The 16,070-nt window shown below is 51.7% G+C and overlaps 1 long non-coding RNA gene across 1 annotated transcript in view; it reads left to right on the top strand.

Annotated features, from left to right (window-relative positions):
* LOC132431748 (uncharacterized) overlaps positions 1-16,070 on the top strand; it is a 61,079-nt gene that overhangs the window by 28,111 nt on the left and 16,898 nt on the right. Inside the window, exon 2 of the long non-coding RNA XR_009520791.1 lies at positions 2,690-2,767. This is a non-coding gene — a long non-coding RNA (uncharacterized lncRNA). The remainder of the gene's footprint in view (positions 1-2,689; positions 2,768-16,070) is intronic.

The following is a 16,070-nucleotide window of genomic DNA, read 5'->3' as shown; positions in this document are numbered from 1 at the left end:
GTGTACAAATATCTCCTCAAGACTCTGCTTTCAGTTCTTTTGGATGTATATCCAGAAGTAGAATTGCTGGATCATATGATAATTCTATTTTTAGTTTTTTAAGGAACTGCCATCCTGTTTTCCACGGCAGCTACACCATTATCTGTTCCTACCAGCACTGCACAAATGTTCCAATTGCTCCACATCCTTCCAGCAATGGTTTCTTTCTGGTTTTTTGTTCTTCGGTTGTTCTGTTTTTCTAGTAGCCATACTAATGGGTATGACGTGGTGTGCCATTGTAGGTTGATTTGCATTTCCCTAATGAATAGTAATGTTGAGCATCTTTTCAAATAGTTTTTGGCCATTTGAATATCTTCTCTGGAGAGTTGTCTATTCAACTCCTTTGACCATTTTTAAAATCTGGTTGTTTGTTGTTGTTGAGTTGTAGGAGTTCTTTATATATACTGGATATTAACCCCTTATCATATAGATGATTTGCAAATACTTTCTCCCATTATCTAGGTTGCCTTCCTTTAGTTTTTAAAGTAAACCTCTTTTTTTATAACCTTTGGTTTAACATACACACAGAAACATGCATGGAACGCAAAAGCATGAATCATCACAAAATGAGCACACCTGTGTGACAGAAATTCTCTCCCCTTCACCCCTGCCCCCCAGTCCCTTCCTCTCCCCTCTTTCCCAGAGGTCACGACGGTCCTGACTTCTAACCACATAGATTAGTTTTGCCACCTTTTAGACCCTGTACGTGGAATGGTGCAGCGTGTGTTCTTTTCTTTTCCCGGCTTCCTTTGCTCTTCAGTCTTCGAGAGTCATCACCGCACGTAACTGCAGCTTGGTCTCCTTCGTGGCTGTGTGATATTCCGTGGATGGCCTGCCACAGGTTCCCCTTCACCTGGTGATGGACATTTGGACCCTCCCAGGTTTTGACACAGACGACTTCCTGGAGCTGCGTCAGCCAGGCGTCTGCTGCCTGTGCCTGTGGTGGCTGAAGTGGCCTGGGAGGGGGACGAGGTCACGCTCCTCTTGTGAGAGGAGGTGGGGGAGGATGTGAGGAGGCACTAGAGCCCCCTGCTGCGGCCAGAGCTGGGGTTCCACCCGGGACCACCTGGCCTGCCGGCTCAGCCAGGCCTGCTCATAGACTCTTTCACGATCCCCTTCACATGGCATGCTGTTTGTCCTCTGCCTGCCCTTCCCCAGCAGGCTCAAGAATAAGTGCAGAGCCAGGACGCTGCCTGGCCGACTCCACCGCACCTCTGTCTCCTCTCCACCAGCCCAGGAGGCCTCCAAGCTGGAACCTCCCCCTCCTGGCCCCAGGGCCCAGCACAGGGTCTGGCCCAGCATCTGCCCTGTGGATTCTGGTCAGGAGAACCAAGTGGAAATCAGTCTGGTTTGGGCAGGGAGGTCCTGGGTGCTACAGAGCTGCAAACTCCATGGGGGACCCTGAACAGAAACTCCCCCCCGGGCCTCTGCGTCCCCCCCGACCCCACCATGCGATGATGTTGCTGCGAGGGGACGGGAGTTTGTCCCTGAGAAGTGCTCCTCTGAGGGCTGGGTGAGCGTCCACTGTCACGGTGGCTGTGTTTGGTACCTCCATTCGTGGTTGTCATGGACACGAAGGCGGCATCACCTCCCAGCTCTGCCAACTGGAGCTGGGTGCCCTCCCTGCCCCGTCAATTATTCTTTTGTGTTTCTAGCCTCCCTTGAGCTTAGTAAAATACTACCTTCCTGATAAAGTCTTGGTCTGCAGGACACTGCCCCCTCCCTTCTGGACTGTCCTTTGAGGCTCTCAGAGGCAAACAGATCGCTCCTGTCCCACTCTTAGGTTTCAAAAATTTAAGTAAAAAAGTTTTAAAAGATGATAGACACCTACAGTACAAAATTTGAGCATTTCAAGGGGAAAATTGAAAAATCAGGTCTCTCTCTCGTATACCTGTGCCCCTGCCGTCTGGTCCCCTCCCATGTGGCTCCTGTATTCCCAATCCCTTGTACCTGTTTCCAGAAATACAGTATTCTGTCACCAACAGGAACCGTGCATTTACATCACACAGATAGGACTTTCTCCACACACATTCTTTACCTTGTTATTATTTTTCTATAGCAAAAAAAAAATCAAATTGAGCAAAGTAGCCCCCAATCAACACTACTTTAAAATTTTTTTTATTTTGAAATACTTTAAGACTCACGAGAAGTTGCAAAAATAGTCCAGAGAGTTCCCGTGCACCTTTCCCCCACTTCCCCCAGCTCCTCCCACTGATAACATCTTACATAATCATAGCGCATTGTCAAAACCAGGAAATTGACATTGGTGCAGTATTGTTAACTCAAAATCAGACCTTATTTGGATTTCACCAGTTTTTACATGCAGTAATTATTTTGTTTTCTGGTACATAGTTCTGTAAAATTTTATCACATGGATAAATGTTATAACCATGAGGATCTAGAACTGTTCCAATCACCACAAAGAAATTCCCTCATGTTAATGCTCTATAATCACACCCTTTACCAACCCTATTCCCTAGCAACTGCCGATCTGTTATCACTATATTTATGTCACTTTGACAGTGTTATAAAAATGGAATCATACAGTGTGTAACCTTCTGAGGTTGGCATTTTTTGCTCAGCATAATGCCTTTGAGATCAGTTTAATTTGTTGTTTATCACTAATTCTTTCCTTTTTATTGCTTTGTAGTATTCCATTTAATGGATGCCCCACAGTTTGTTTTTTCATTCACCTGTTGAAGGACATTTGGGTTGCTTCCAGTTTCTGGTGAGTACAAATCAAGCTGATCCGAATGTTCATATACTGGTTTTTGCATGAGCCCAAGCCTTCGTTTTTCTAGGAGAAATACCCAGAAGTGCAATTGCTGAGTTGTATGGTAAGTGTACGCTTAACTGGCTAAGAAACTGCCAGTGTACTTTGCAGGTTGCTGTACCTTCTTACATTCCCACCAGCATGTTTGAGAGTTCTAGTTGCTCTGCGTCCTTGTCAGCCCTTGATACTGTTAGTATTTTTTCATTTTAGCCATTTCAGTAGGTTTGTAGTGCTATCTCATCAGAGCCCTATTTTGCATTTCCCCAGTGGATAGTGATGTGGAACATCTTTTCTTGTGCTTGTTTGCTGTCCATCTATCATCTTTGGTGAACTCTGTTCAAAATTTTTGCCTATTTTCCAGTTGAGTTGTTTGGTTTCTTACTCCTGGGTTTAGAATGTTCTCTGTCTACTCCAGATACGAGTTCTTCTTGGGATACGGGCTTTGAAAGTACTTTATCCTGGTTTGAGGCTTGTCTTTCCATCCTCTTAACGAAGTCTCTTGCAGAGCACACATCTTTCATTTTGCTGAGGTCCAGTTTATCCCTTTTATCTTTTTATGGACAGTGCCTTTGCTGTCATGTCTAGACACCTTGCCTTTACCTTACTGTGTCCGTATCAACATGTAAAGAGCTTCCTCAGTATGTCTCTGTGGCTGCAAGTATGCCAATGTACAAATCAAGCATAATTCATTTAACCATTCTCTGTGGGGACCTAGCCATCCAAACTTGTACTATGCATCAGCGCCGCGGTAAATAATTGTGAGCAGACATAATTCTTACGCTGTGGCTTCACATGCCTGCGGGATAAATTTCCGGAAGTGGGGTTGCTAGTCAAAGGGTTCGAGCATTTGTAATATCCTGGTATCTTTCCCCGGCCATCCCACTACGATGCCTGCCTGATTACTATTCCCCCCACCTCTTACCAATGCAGGATTTTATCAGATTGTTTGGTCCTCACCAGTTTGAGGAGTGAAGAGTGGTTCTCCGTGTGGTTTTAGTTTAGCTGTCTCTTTAAGAGCTTCCTGTGTTTTCTTTCCTGTGACTGTTTGGTTCCTCTCCTGTGGGCACTTTCCTCCCAGGCTCCCGGACTGATTGATGAGAGGAGTCCACCCTTCACTTTCTGAATGGGGTGGGCAGTGGGACATAGGGACTCCCTCCCAGCCCAGCCCTCACTCACGCCTTGCTCCTGACCTGCTGCCCTGCGTCTCCCACTCTGTGTGGGCTCAGTGTACCCCTCTGTGAAGTGGGGATAAGCACAGCACCTCCTCAGAGGACTGTGGAGGGGATTTCTTCTATGCATGAAGGCACTGAGAACAGTGCCAGGCTCAGTGAGTGCTATGGAAGTGTTAGCTCTGTACTTAACTATAGTTAATAATACTGTGTTGTACATTTGAAAGATGCTAGGAGAGTAGACCTTAAACACTTTCATCACAAGAAAAAAAATTGTAACTATATGTGGTGATGGAGGTTGACTTATTGTAGCGATCATTTCCCAATATACACACATCTCGAATCATTAGGTTGTACACCTGAAACTAATACATTGTTGCGTGTCAATTATCTCTCAATTTTTTTAAAAAAGAAGTGGTAGCTCTTTTATTATCATCTGTAAGGACCATGACTTCAAACAGGTGTCTTCCTCCCCTCGAAATGGTCATCCAGCCCCTGCTGGACTCTCCCAGTAGGTTGTCTACAGACAACCACCAGACGGTTCCATGTTGTCATGGGAACCTCTGTGAAGGCTGCATCCTGCTGCTGGCTGTAAACCATGGCCTTCCAATTGCTCCATTCCAAGGGAGATCCCTCTGGCCATCTCCCTCCTGCGTGCCCAGTTCTGTGCCAGGGACAAGCCTGTCTGAAGCTTGACCAAGGACAGGGTGGGGACAGGGAACTGTATAGTCAAAACCAGGGAGAGAAGCTGCTTGGATGTGGCAGCTCGGGGCTCTGGAAAGTGCCTGGGTGTGAGGGTGTTGGCCTGGGTGGCATCTTAGCACGAGGTTTGTAGTCTTCCTGCTGCCCCTGGTCTTTTTCTCCGTGACCTTCTGGACCCCTCACCCTCCCAGAGACGAGGGAAGGGAGGCCCAGAGAGGACCAGTTGGAGAAGCAAGCCAGTGTCCCCACCAAGAATATCTTGATTTGAATCTTGGCTCCTGGCTGTGTGACCTTGAGAGAGTCACTAAACCTATCTGAGCCCCAGTTTCTCCATTTGTAAATAGGACTGACAATAGCATTTGCTTCCTAGAGCAGATGTGAAAACTAAGTGAGATGGTGCCTGTGAAATACTTAGCCTGGCTGGGAGAGTGCCCACTTAGCAGTGGTGGTGGTGGCGATGGTGGCAGCGGTTGCTGTGGTTATCGAGGAGGGGTCTCTTTGTACCTACTGTGCCCTCTACCTGGAGCACTTTTCTGCTCCCTCCACCTGTCCAATCCCTCCCACAGTCAGCATCCAGACCACAGAGGGCACACAGCCCCTTCCTTGTATGATGCTGTTGGGCCAGGAAATTCCCAAACTGCCTTCACGAGAGCCTGGAAATAGAACGGCTCTTTCTGGCATCTCTTCTCTGCTCTGTTCTCCCAGGGGTGTCAGCGAGAACACCCAGGCCTCATTAACTCACGGGGCATCTACGTCGTTTCACTTGCCAGAAGTTCCTCACCGCCTCTTCACCAAGTGGTTGATTTCATGGGAAGCTATTACAGTGGCCACATCTTTATCAAGGTGAGCCTTCATTCCCAAGAGTTGCAGGAAGGACTCAAGCATCTGAGAAGCATCTTGGGGCCCTTCTACCAGGCAGTGAAAGAGTTGGGTTTATGGTCCAGCTTCTCTATTGCATGAGTTGAGTCTCTTGCAGTTTCTTGCTTGCGACAGAAGACCTGGCCAAAGGGTAGAGGGACTTATTAATTCCTATAACTGGCAAGCCCTGGGGTTTCAGGTATGGCTGGAACCAGGTGCTCAAACGATGTCCCCTACTGACAGATGAAGAAATTGAGGCGTATAATTCACCTGGGTGCACAGCAGGACTGTCCCTTTGGTTCACTCTGGTTTCCTCTGCGATGCTTCATTCTCAGGAAGCCTTACCTTGGTTGATGGGAAGGTAGCCGCCAGCAGCTCCAGGCTGCACTTTACGAGCAGAGAGAGAATGCATATTTCCCCAAGCGTTTCAGCAGAAGTGTCACCAAGAGTTGTCACTGACCATGCTTGGGACACGTGGCCATCCCTGCACAGTGAATGGGCCAGGGGATCTGGGCTGTGAATGGTCACACCTGGGGCATCCACTCACCTCTGATGTAAAGGTTGAGTGAGGGCTGCCCTGCTTGAGTCGCCCAGAGAGCTACATTAGGGGTCAGCTTCAGAGGTCATAGTGGGAGGCGTCCCTGGGAGTTGGAATCCTTGGGCTGGCTGTGCTGGACAGCAGAGGCCCAGGGGTGGAGCAGGGAGGAAGGGGACTCTGCTGACCCCACGGCTGGCTTGGGTAGGGGCAGGTGGGAGGAGGTGGCTGTCCCCACCAGCCCCGCACCACCCTCTCACACAAGCTCACCAACCAGGGTGCAGCCCTGGCCCAGAGCTGGCATTTTCAGCCACCATTTATTAGACACCTACCACACATCAGGGACCTTGGCCTTGTTTGGAATCCTCGCAACAGCTCTGAGAGGGAGCAGGTATATGGCCATTTGGCAGATGGAGAAGTTCAAGTTCGTAGAGCTGGTTTGCCCAAGGTGGTGAGGGGGTAGAGCCAGACCCAGACACGCTGTGATTCAGTGTGGGCCGGGAACAGAACTGGAGTAGTTAAGCGTAGGGCGGGTTTGCAGAGGAGGGCACAGCTGGTCAAGCTGGGGCTGGGCTGTATGGGACGGGGTGAAGGGGGTCATGCAAAGTATTCAAGAAGGACAGGATGCTTCAGCACAGTCTGGAAGGATTTCCACTAGAAAAATGGCAGTGAGGAGGGTGAAGGATGTGCTAAGCAAGGGCCCAGGGTGGACACAGGCCCAGAGATGTGAGACTGCACATGCACATGCACGTGCACCTGCACTGTGTGGGGAGCTAGGAGCTGCTGGGTATTTCTGGGGTAGAATGCAGAGTGGAGGGAGAAGCTGAGGCTGGGCCCAGGGAGGGACTGAGTCAGAGTCCTTGGCCCTTAGATCCCCACGGGGGTGGCCTGTAGTGACAGAAGCTGCTGGCCAGGGAGGCTACTAGCTGGAGCAGGGGATTCTCAGCTCATTGCTAGGACGGGAAGGTCAAGGGACAGAGACCCAAACCCAAGAGCTCACCTGTGTGGCATTTCCAGATCACCCTCCAGTGTGGGTGGGATTGGGAGGGTCCCGTCTTCCCCAGCAAGAACCTTGGAGAATGCCCCAGTCACCAGTGAGCGTCCACTCTACGTGCTCACTCACAGGTGCCCTCACTCCCCTGGCCCTCTGAATACGCAGTAGAGACCCATAAGGGGGAGGGTAATTATCCGAATTCTTTAGAGGGGAAGCTGAGCATCAGAGAGGGAAAGCAACTTGCCCCAGGGCACACAGCCGGGAAATGGTGGAGTGGGATTCAGGCCAAGGACTCCCTGACTCTTTCTCCTCCCGACCACCCAACACCCCTGAGCGAGCTTTAAGCCAAACTGGCCCATTGCCACTGGGCCTCTGGAGATATCTTGAGAGACTTTCATTGAAAATGTTCGCCCTATTATTTGTTTGTTTTTTAAAAAATTATAGACCCGGGCTTCCCTGGTGGCGCAGTGGTTGAGAGTCCGCCTGCCGATGCAGGGGACACGGGTTCGTGCCCCGGTCCGGGAAGATCCCACATGCCGCGGAGCGGCTGGGCCCGTGAGCCATGGCCGCTGAGCCTGCGTGTCCGGAGCCTGTGCTCCGCAACAGGAGAGGCCACAACAGTGAGAGGCCCGCGTACCGAAAAAAAAAAAAATATATATATATATAGACCCAATAAATACTCATGGTAAAATACTAAAACAGTACAGAAGGATCTAAAGTGGAAAATAAAAGTTTCCTACCTCCCTGGCCCCCATAGTAGACACCGAGGTGCCCAACCCAGATGTCCCTTGGGGGAGGGTCCTATAGAAGTGATTTTGGAGAGGTCTGAGTTTGCTCAGTCTGCCAAGCATCACCTGGGGCACAGGTTTACGTGCAGATTCCTGCCTGGGCCCTGACCCAGAGGTGCTGGCTCATGGAGGGTGTGGGAGCATGGAGAGGGGGCTGAGAACCTGCATTGTAACCAGTGCCTCAGGGAATTCCCATGGGAACCACTGGCCTGGGAGCATCTGGGAGTTCTTCCCAACTCTGAGGTTCTGGGAAACAATCTGTGCCTGGAGGCTAGGATCAGCCACGATTACCCAAGAGCTGCTTGGTCCTCCCCTTAAGGCAGTTCTGGGGGTGGGGTGGGGATTGTAGTGTGGGCTGAGGGGTCTGAGCCTGGGGAGGACGTGAGGGGCAAGGGGAGGGGCCAGGTGCGTGGGTGGAGTGAGGGTGGGTTCCTTTAATTCCGTGTTAGTGACTGCGGAGGGATGGGGGCTGCTGGTGTGCTCCCTGCAGAGATCATCAGACTAGTCCTGCCTTCTGGGGACTGGAAGTAAAGGAAACCCACGTTCTGGGTTTGAAACCTGAGTGATGCAAAGGGAGCTACAGGCTCGGGGAGGGAGGGAAGTCTCGAAAGTGAATCCATTCGCAGAGGGAAACTGGCCCGGCCAGCACCCCGTGGGTGAAGGCCTGGAGGGGTGCCCTTCATGTGGGGCAGTGGTGGGCTGGCACTAGGGGTGTGTGTGGAAAGAGGCATGAAGCGTGTGGGGTGGTGGCTGACAGGACGGATGTGGGTGTGGATGTGGAAGGCACGAGGAGCAGAGCCAGGGGCTGCCTGTGGGGGAAGGTGAAGGGCGTTGGGAGGTAAAAGTGTGAGCACTTTCCGTGTTGGTTACAGCTCGGCTGGACGGAGGCCTGAGACTCTTGTCTTTTGAGCCCAGTCCTTCGTATTAACAGAGAATATCTGCTGAGTACTTGCTGTGTTAGGATCGCTGATGCCTTTACTCAGTGTGGCTAATGGTGGACTTTCTGGCAGCCTGACAAGCCATTGCAGGATATGTTTTGGTCCAGGAGGCTGATCCCTGCCATCTGACCACACCTGGACCCCGGGGACCTGGGGCCAGGAGACTGCCCAAGGTCACACAGTAGCAGTTGGCAAACTCTGAATTGGAAGCAGGGCCTCTCAACTCTGAACCAGCCACTTGGCAATGGGTAGCAGATGCATAGCACGGAGCACGGCTTTCTAATCAATCCTGCTGCCTTGGACTTGGCCTTGGATCCTTTCTAACAGGGGTCCCCAACCCCCAGGCTGTAGCGGTCCGCGGCCTGTTAGGAACTGGACTGCACAGCAGGAGGTGAGCGGCTGGCAAGCAAGTGAAGCTTCGTGTGCTGCTCCCCACCGCTCTCCGTCGCTCGCACTACCGCCTGAACCACCCCACCCCAGGCCCCCCACCACCCGTCCATGGAAAAATTGTCTTCCACGAAACCGGTGCCTGGTGCCAAAAAGGTTGGGGACCGATGCCTTATAACATGTGCACGGGCAGCCTCCACCAGGCACTGAACGCTGGCTCTGGAAGCCAGATCACAGGCTGAATTTTTAGTGACAGGTGCCAAGATGCAGGGGCAATGGAGCAATCCCTCACACAGGTAGTGGTGGCTGAGATGGTCCAGCTGTGGCACAGGTCCAGTTGTCGCCCCTTCCACTTTCTCTGTCCAGGCTTTTTCCTGTTTCTAAGCCTTTTCCTCCAGTCTTCCTAAAGATTCCATGAGTACCTGACATCCTTCCCATAAATTCCTTTTCATCCTACAATGGCCAGTCTTGGCCTCATTGCCTGCACCCGTGAGCCCTGCTGGTGCACATGGGAAGTGGGTTACTTAACCTCTCTGTGGCTGGGTTTCCTCATGTGAGATACAGGAACAATCATAATAGTACCTCTTTCACAGTGCTGAGCCGAAACAGTCCATGCAGAGAGCTCAGCACAGTGCCCACACACAGCGAGTGCTCAATACACATTAGCTGTCAGCATCACATGCACTCCAGCTTCCAGAGAGCTCCAGGGAACGACAAAACTAAGGTTCTTAAAGCCAGGTGTGTCTTTGTGCCCTTTAAAGTTACCCCAGGGAATTCCCTGCTGGTCCAGTGGTTAGGACTCGGTGCTTTCACTGCCAAGGGCCCAGGTTCAATCCCTGGTCAGGGAACTAAGATCCTGTAAGCCATGTGGTGTGGCCAAAAATAATAATAATGATAATAATAATAATAGTTACCCCATAACCCCAAAGGACTACACCCACCTGTCAAGGGATGCTGGAAGTGGTAGCAAAGACGATGCTGATGGTGATAAAGATGATGATGACAACAGCTAACACTTCGTGGTATGTTTTTACTGCCAGGCCCTGTTCTAAGTGCTTTACAAAAGTATCTCATTTAACCCTCATAGTCACACCAGGAGAAAGGAACTATTATTTCCTCATTTTACAGATAGAACATCAAGTAAGGTGCAGAGAGCTGAAGTGACTTGCCTGAGGTCATGTGAATTGTCAGCACCGTGGTGGGGTTTGACCCCAGCAATCCAGATCCAGAGTCTATGGCAGGAGGATGAAGCTGTGGAGACCACAGCAGATGCTCCATAGTGGTTGCTTGTGTGCAAGGCAGCCCAGATAGAGGGGAAAGTCCCTGCCTCCATGCCCACGGGAAGCAGCAGGCCTGGCAGCCCTGGCTGAGTCGCCAGCTTTAGATACTGGGGATTCGGGCCCATGGTCAGAGCCATCCTTGGTGGGAAAATGTGGTTCCGGGGGGACTGCTTCTGCCCCCCGTGGCTGCTGCCCTGTGAGGGCCCAGCAGTCCCGCTCCAGGCAGGAACACAGCCTCCCAGAGAAGGCGCCCACCTGCCCCAAGCCCCTGGGCCTGGCATGCTGCCATCTGCCCTGCAGACACTGGTTTGTGCCCAGGAAGCAGCAGGTAGCCGGATGTGACCACTGTGGCTCAGAGGGCTGAGGTCACTTGCCTGGGGCCGCACAGCGACTTGGTGGTGGAGCCAGGACTTGAACGCACGCCTGCCAGCTCCAGGGCCCCTGGCTGTAACCGAAAGGAGCATGTGGCATCTGTTAGGCTCACATCTGGCTGACAGTGGCTTGTCTCTGTGTCCTCTTATAACAAACAGTAAAAAAGCCCATCACTGACATTTATGGGCTGTTAGTTACTGCGAGCAGGCCCCGCACGGTGACATCATTTAACTCCCCCAACCACCCTCAAAGGGCCGGAACATTTTTACGCCTGTTTGCAGAGGAGAAGACTGAGGCACGCGACAGCATGGTAGCAGAGCGGATGCGTGCTTTCCTTGCCTGCCTAGCATTCTTTACCCCTTTTTCTGGGAGGGGCACCCCAGTTTCCATAGCCTCAGCGTTGGCTGTCTGGTCAAGACTGTCAGTCAGGTGCCCTGTTCTCCTCTAGGACCTGGGCACGTGACCCAGGCTTGGCGGGTCGGACTCTCTCTCGGGGGATTCTGACTCTTGAGTCCTGTGACACGTCTTCTCCTTGAAGACTCTGTCTGCAGGTCCTTGCCCCTAGGCCCCCTCACCTGAGCCCCGCTGATTTTGAGACTTTGATTCCAAGAGTGACCTCCTATCCTTCCAAGAAGGCCCCGTATCTTTGGCTGGAATCAGCTGAGCCTCTTCTGTTGCTTGCAGGCCAGAGTCCTAGCTAATACGAGGGCACGCCCGAAGGTCATGTGGGCAGCGCAGGACTCATATGAGATGGCCTGACACAGAGTCCAGTCTTGGCCGCTACTGGGCTGGGGCCTCTCAGGTACCTGGGTCCCAGGGACATCACCCACAGTGTCTGTGACATTTGCATTCCCTACCACAATAAAGCCACACTGCCTTTGTAATGGGAAATGTCTTAAACTACACAGAAGCGGATTTTCATCGTCCTCAGTTTTCAGGTCTTCACAAACTGCACAGACCAGATCCTGGTACCCAAGGCAGGTATGTGCCCCAGTTTCAGATACTCACCTGAAGGCCATTTGTCTCCTTGTCACCACCCAGACCTTTGCTCAGAGCCCCCCACTGCTCCGGAGTCGTTGGCAGAACCGGGGCCAGCAGGACCCTCTCCAGGGGTCGGGGTGGATGGGGTCCAGCGTGACAGAGCTTCTGAGAACCCAGGAGATCTGCTTGCTCTGTCTCCATAGCTTTGGCCATTCTCATCCCAACTCCACATTTTTATCATACCCCCGTCGCTCCTGTACAATCATTTTCTTAATATTTTGTGTTCAGTTGTCATTTATTCATTCTTTACTTAAGGTCATTAAAAAATTTAGAAGACTTCATTCATATCTCTGCTGGAAAGGGCACTGGTACACTGTGCACAAGTAGAACGCGGCAGTGCCCAGAAAACCACGTGCATCACAATCCAACCCGACACTGAGGCTGCCCAGGGCGCCAGGCCAGCCAAGTCATTGCCAGGGAGGTCTGCAGGGTTTAGCGAAGTGTGCCAGATGCCCAGCACCGCACCAAGCCTTCCTCCCTGCATGTAATCAGAAAGGAGGGTTCAACGGGAGTCAGAAAAGAATCACTCTCTGCGTGTGCACTGATGTCATCTAAGGCCATGTTGTGTGCTTCACATTTCGGGACACATGGTCCTCATGCCTGGTGAAAACAGAGAGGGAAAGCATCTTATCCAAGTCTACACAGCACATCAGAGAACAAGAAGCTGGAGTGGGGCCATCCTATTTACATTCTGGCTCTTTCTGTGGCACCTCGGTTTCTCCCTTTAAAGCATTTCAGATGCTCCCTGCAGCTCCTGATGGTCTGGGACCACATTTTAATCTCCAGCATCCACTCCCCTTCCATCTGTTGGGTTTAGGCCCTCCCCTGCGTCCCCCACACCCACAGCACGCACAGCACCAGTTGGTGTGGGCTCTGCAAATGCAAACTCATTTAAATGTCAGCTGGAGCAACACGAAGCTAGCAAGGCAAACAGGTGACAAAAATAGATGTGACAATCACAGTATCCTAGACTGTCAGCGGGTGCTTCCAGGCCTTCTTAACCCTTCCTGGGGCAAGTAGCCCTTGAAGAATCACGATAACTCGGGCCTCCCACCTAGAGAGCACTCGCAAACACACTCTCACACACACACACAATGTTGCCAGTGACTTTGGAGGGGTCGCGGGCCCATCCCACCTCGATACCTGACGTTTCTTATTTGTCTCATGGCCTGGGGTTCCAAGAAAGAATTTGTTTGCAAAAAGCGACCTGATGCCAAGTATTTGGAAATGACCAGTCTCGGTGACTTTTCAGGCAGCTCCCCGTTGATGAGCCATGCAGAAGGGCTCAAGTCCTTGAACCAGAGCAGCCGTTCAGGGTCCACCCTTTGTAACCAGAAACTTCGCCCCCTGACTTATCTCCCGTGGATGAAGAGCCTTGGGGGTTTATCTTAAAGGCGGGGGCACTTCTGTAGAGTCTGTAAAACTCTGACCACTTTGAAGAGGATCCAAGGTGAGATGTCAGCAAGGGAGGGGACACCGGTCTCCATTCCCGGCCTCCGGGGCCATGACCCCTCTCCTGCCTGCACAGTCCCAGGACACCATCTGCACAGAACACAAAAGCAGCCACGCCCTTGGGCTTATGCAACTTCAAGGTCCTGGCCAAGGTCCTGAGTGGCCTTCATGTGTGTGCCTGGCCTTTGTTCTCTCAGTCCCACATCTGCACACAAGGAGAGCGCCAGCAGTTGGGACTGCAACCAGCCCCACACCACGCTCTCCTCCTTGTTCTAGGACTTCCCATGCATCAGGTCTTGGCATGGCCCCATTTGAAACCTTCTCTGTTGTCACGTGGCTTTGTTTCTTAGCAAGGATTTGGGTAAAAAGTTGTGCCCCTCCCCCCGACAGGAAGTGGTAGGGACAGAAGCTGAAAAATAGGGCTGGAGAGAGACGCCCCTGGGACAGGAAGGATGGAGGAGTGATGAGAGGGGAGTGAGGGATTGTTGAAAGTGGCCTGCAGGGAGAGGAGAAGTACCCACGATGGCAGCTGGCCAGGTAGCCACAGTCTGAGGACTGAAGGAGTGGGGGACAGGTATGGGGGGCCTCGTGGCTGGGAAGGGGCAATTTCAACTTGAGACTGGGGGCCGCCATGAAACCCAATCCAGAGGCTCATGGCACGGTGCTAATGTCCTCGGGGAGCTGGCATGGTGCAGGCTGGGCTGAGAAGCCAGCTCCCGTGGCAAGCTGGGCCAAGAGGCACATCCTGCCTGCTGGGTCCCTGCCATGGCCCCTTTATCCCCTTGGGTTTCCTGCACTGTGTTTGCTGTAGAACGTGTTCCCTGGCCAGGACCATTGGGTTCTGATGTACCACCAGGCTCAGGGTCTGAGGAGGACAGATGCCCACCCTTGGGGGCCTCAGTTTCCTCATCATCTCCAGTAATGCTGGGGGTCAGAGATGGGTGCTGGGTGTGGAGGGTCCATCCAGGGTCAGGGAGTAGCCCACGTGCCTCCTCCTCGCAGCCTGCCGACCCAGAAGATGCCCTCCTTGAGCCCACAACTTAGAGGCTGCAAACTCAAATGCCTGTGTCCTTTGGGAGCAAGGGTACATTGCTGGCTGGTGGTGCATGTTCAGCCCCGGGCCCATTCCTCCCATTGCTGAGAGGCAGGCAAGCATAGACTCTGGAGCCTCTGGGTCCAAATCTTGATTCTGCCACTTACCAGCCGTGAACCTCTGCATCTCAGTTTCCTTATCTGTAAAGGGATGGATAAAGCACAAGATACATCATTGGCAAATAGCACCTTCTGTTCTCTTCCTTTGCACCCATGGCAGACATGACTAATTGATTAAAACATCAGTTTTCTCCTTTCCACCGAGGAAAACGTTGCAAAATGATCAAGAAAATTCTTTCTCACTGAGCCTCAGAATCTTGCTCTGTGTCCAGAGCTCCAGGTAGCTACTCCCAATAGAGAAGATTTGGCATTTGAGATGAAACCATTTGCCATCCCTCTTATAATGCCTATAGAGCACAATTCCTGGCACATAACTTGTTTAAATGTTCTGTATACGTGTCAGTTACCGTTCAGAATCTACTCATTGCAGAAATCCTTGTCCAATATCCCTAACTTCTGCTTACTCCCTTCCAGTGACAGGGAGCTCACTACTTACCTGGGCTTGCCATTCTATTGCTGGACAGTTTGGATGATTAGGAAGTTCTCAGATCTCCCTCCTTACACCTCCCTTTTCCCTTAAATAGTCTATAATTTTATGGCTAAGTGCTTCCTCCTTTCCTGGATTAGCTGTCATTACGGATTGAGGTGATTTATTTTTAGGTGATATATTTGAACCACCTGATGAGTAGAACCTCTCAGCTTGCATGCATTTGATCCCAGACTAGCTAAGCAGCTTCAGTATTTGATGGACATGTTTGGGGGAGTGTGTGTGTGTGTGTTAGAATGTGTGGGTGACGGGGAGAGATTGAGAGAGGAAAGACAGAGTGAGAGAGAGAATGTACTTTAAAGCCTCATGATACACCAGGCCAATGTCACTTCTTATATAAGCCTAATAACTTCTCCGAGGATTGGGGCTGCATTCAGGGCCCCATCATTAGCCGATTAAGCCTGATTATTCCAAGGGGAGGGACAGCAGAGAGGGATGTGAAGTTACATAACTCTCCATTTATTTGGATTTAATCCACGCTTCTAAATTTAGGAGCTGAAAGGCTTCAAAGATGAGCCATGTCGTTTGGAGGTGGTGCTAGCTACAAGGGGGCCCAGTGAGTGTTGGAGCCCCAGGGTGCCCACAGGCGAGCTGGGGCTTCTTTGCAGGGGGCAGCTCAGGGGCCTCATCTCCTGGTGCCGGGAGAATGTGTGGGAAGCCAGGGCTGCGGGACATTTCACACCCGCAGCAGGTACAGAGGCAGTGGCCAGGGTGGGGGAAGTGTGACACTCGGGGTGGACAGAGTGGTGATGACAGGTGAACCAGAACCCAATGTCCTGATGGGCGGGGCAGTTCTAGAAAAACCTGGACAGTCGTGGTCACCCCTGGGTTACAGCCATGTTCACATGTGTAGTTAAGTGTGGCCACTTGCAAACGGATCTCCTTTCTCTGGGGCTCAGAGCTTTCTGCAGGGGCCTGGAGAACTGCCGCCCCCCCTCCCCCGTCACTCAGGTTGTGCATTGCACAAGGGCACCGCCGCTAAGTGCGCACCTCTCACATCAAAGAGAGCACAGAGTCACATGTGTATGAGGACAGTTTTTAAC

The sequence above is a fragment of the Delphinus delphis genome, chromosome 10 (genome assembly GCF_949987515.2).
Source record: "Delphinus delphis chromosome 10, mDelDel1.2, whole genome shotgun sequence".
Lineage (NCBI taxonomy): Eukaryota > Metazoa > Chordata > Mammalia > Artiodactyla > Delphinidae > Delphinus > Delphinus delphis.
The sequence above is the reverse complement of the archived record's forward strand: the minus strand, read 5'-3'. Positions and strand labels throughout refer to the sequence as shown.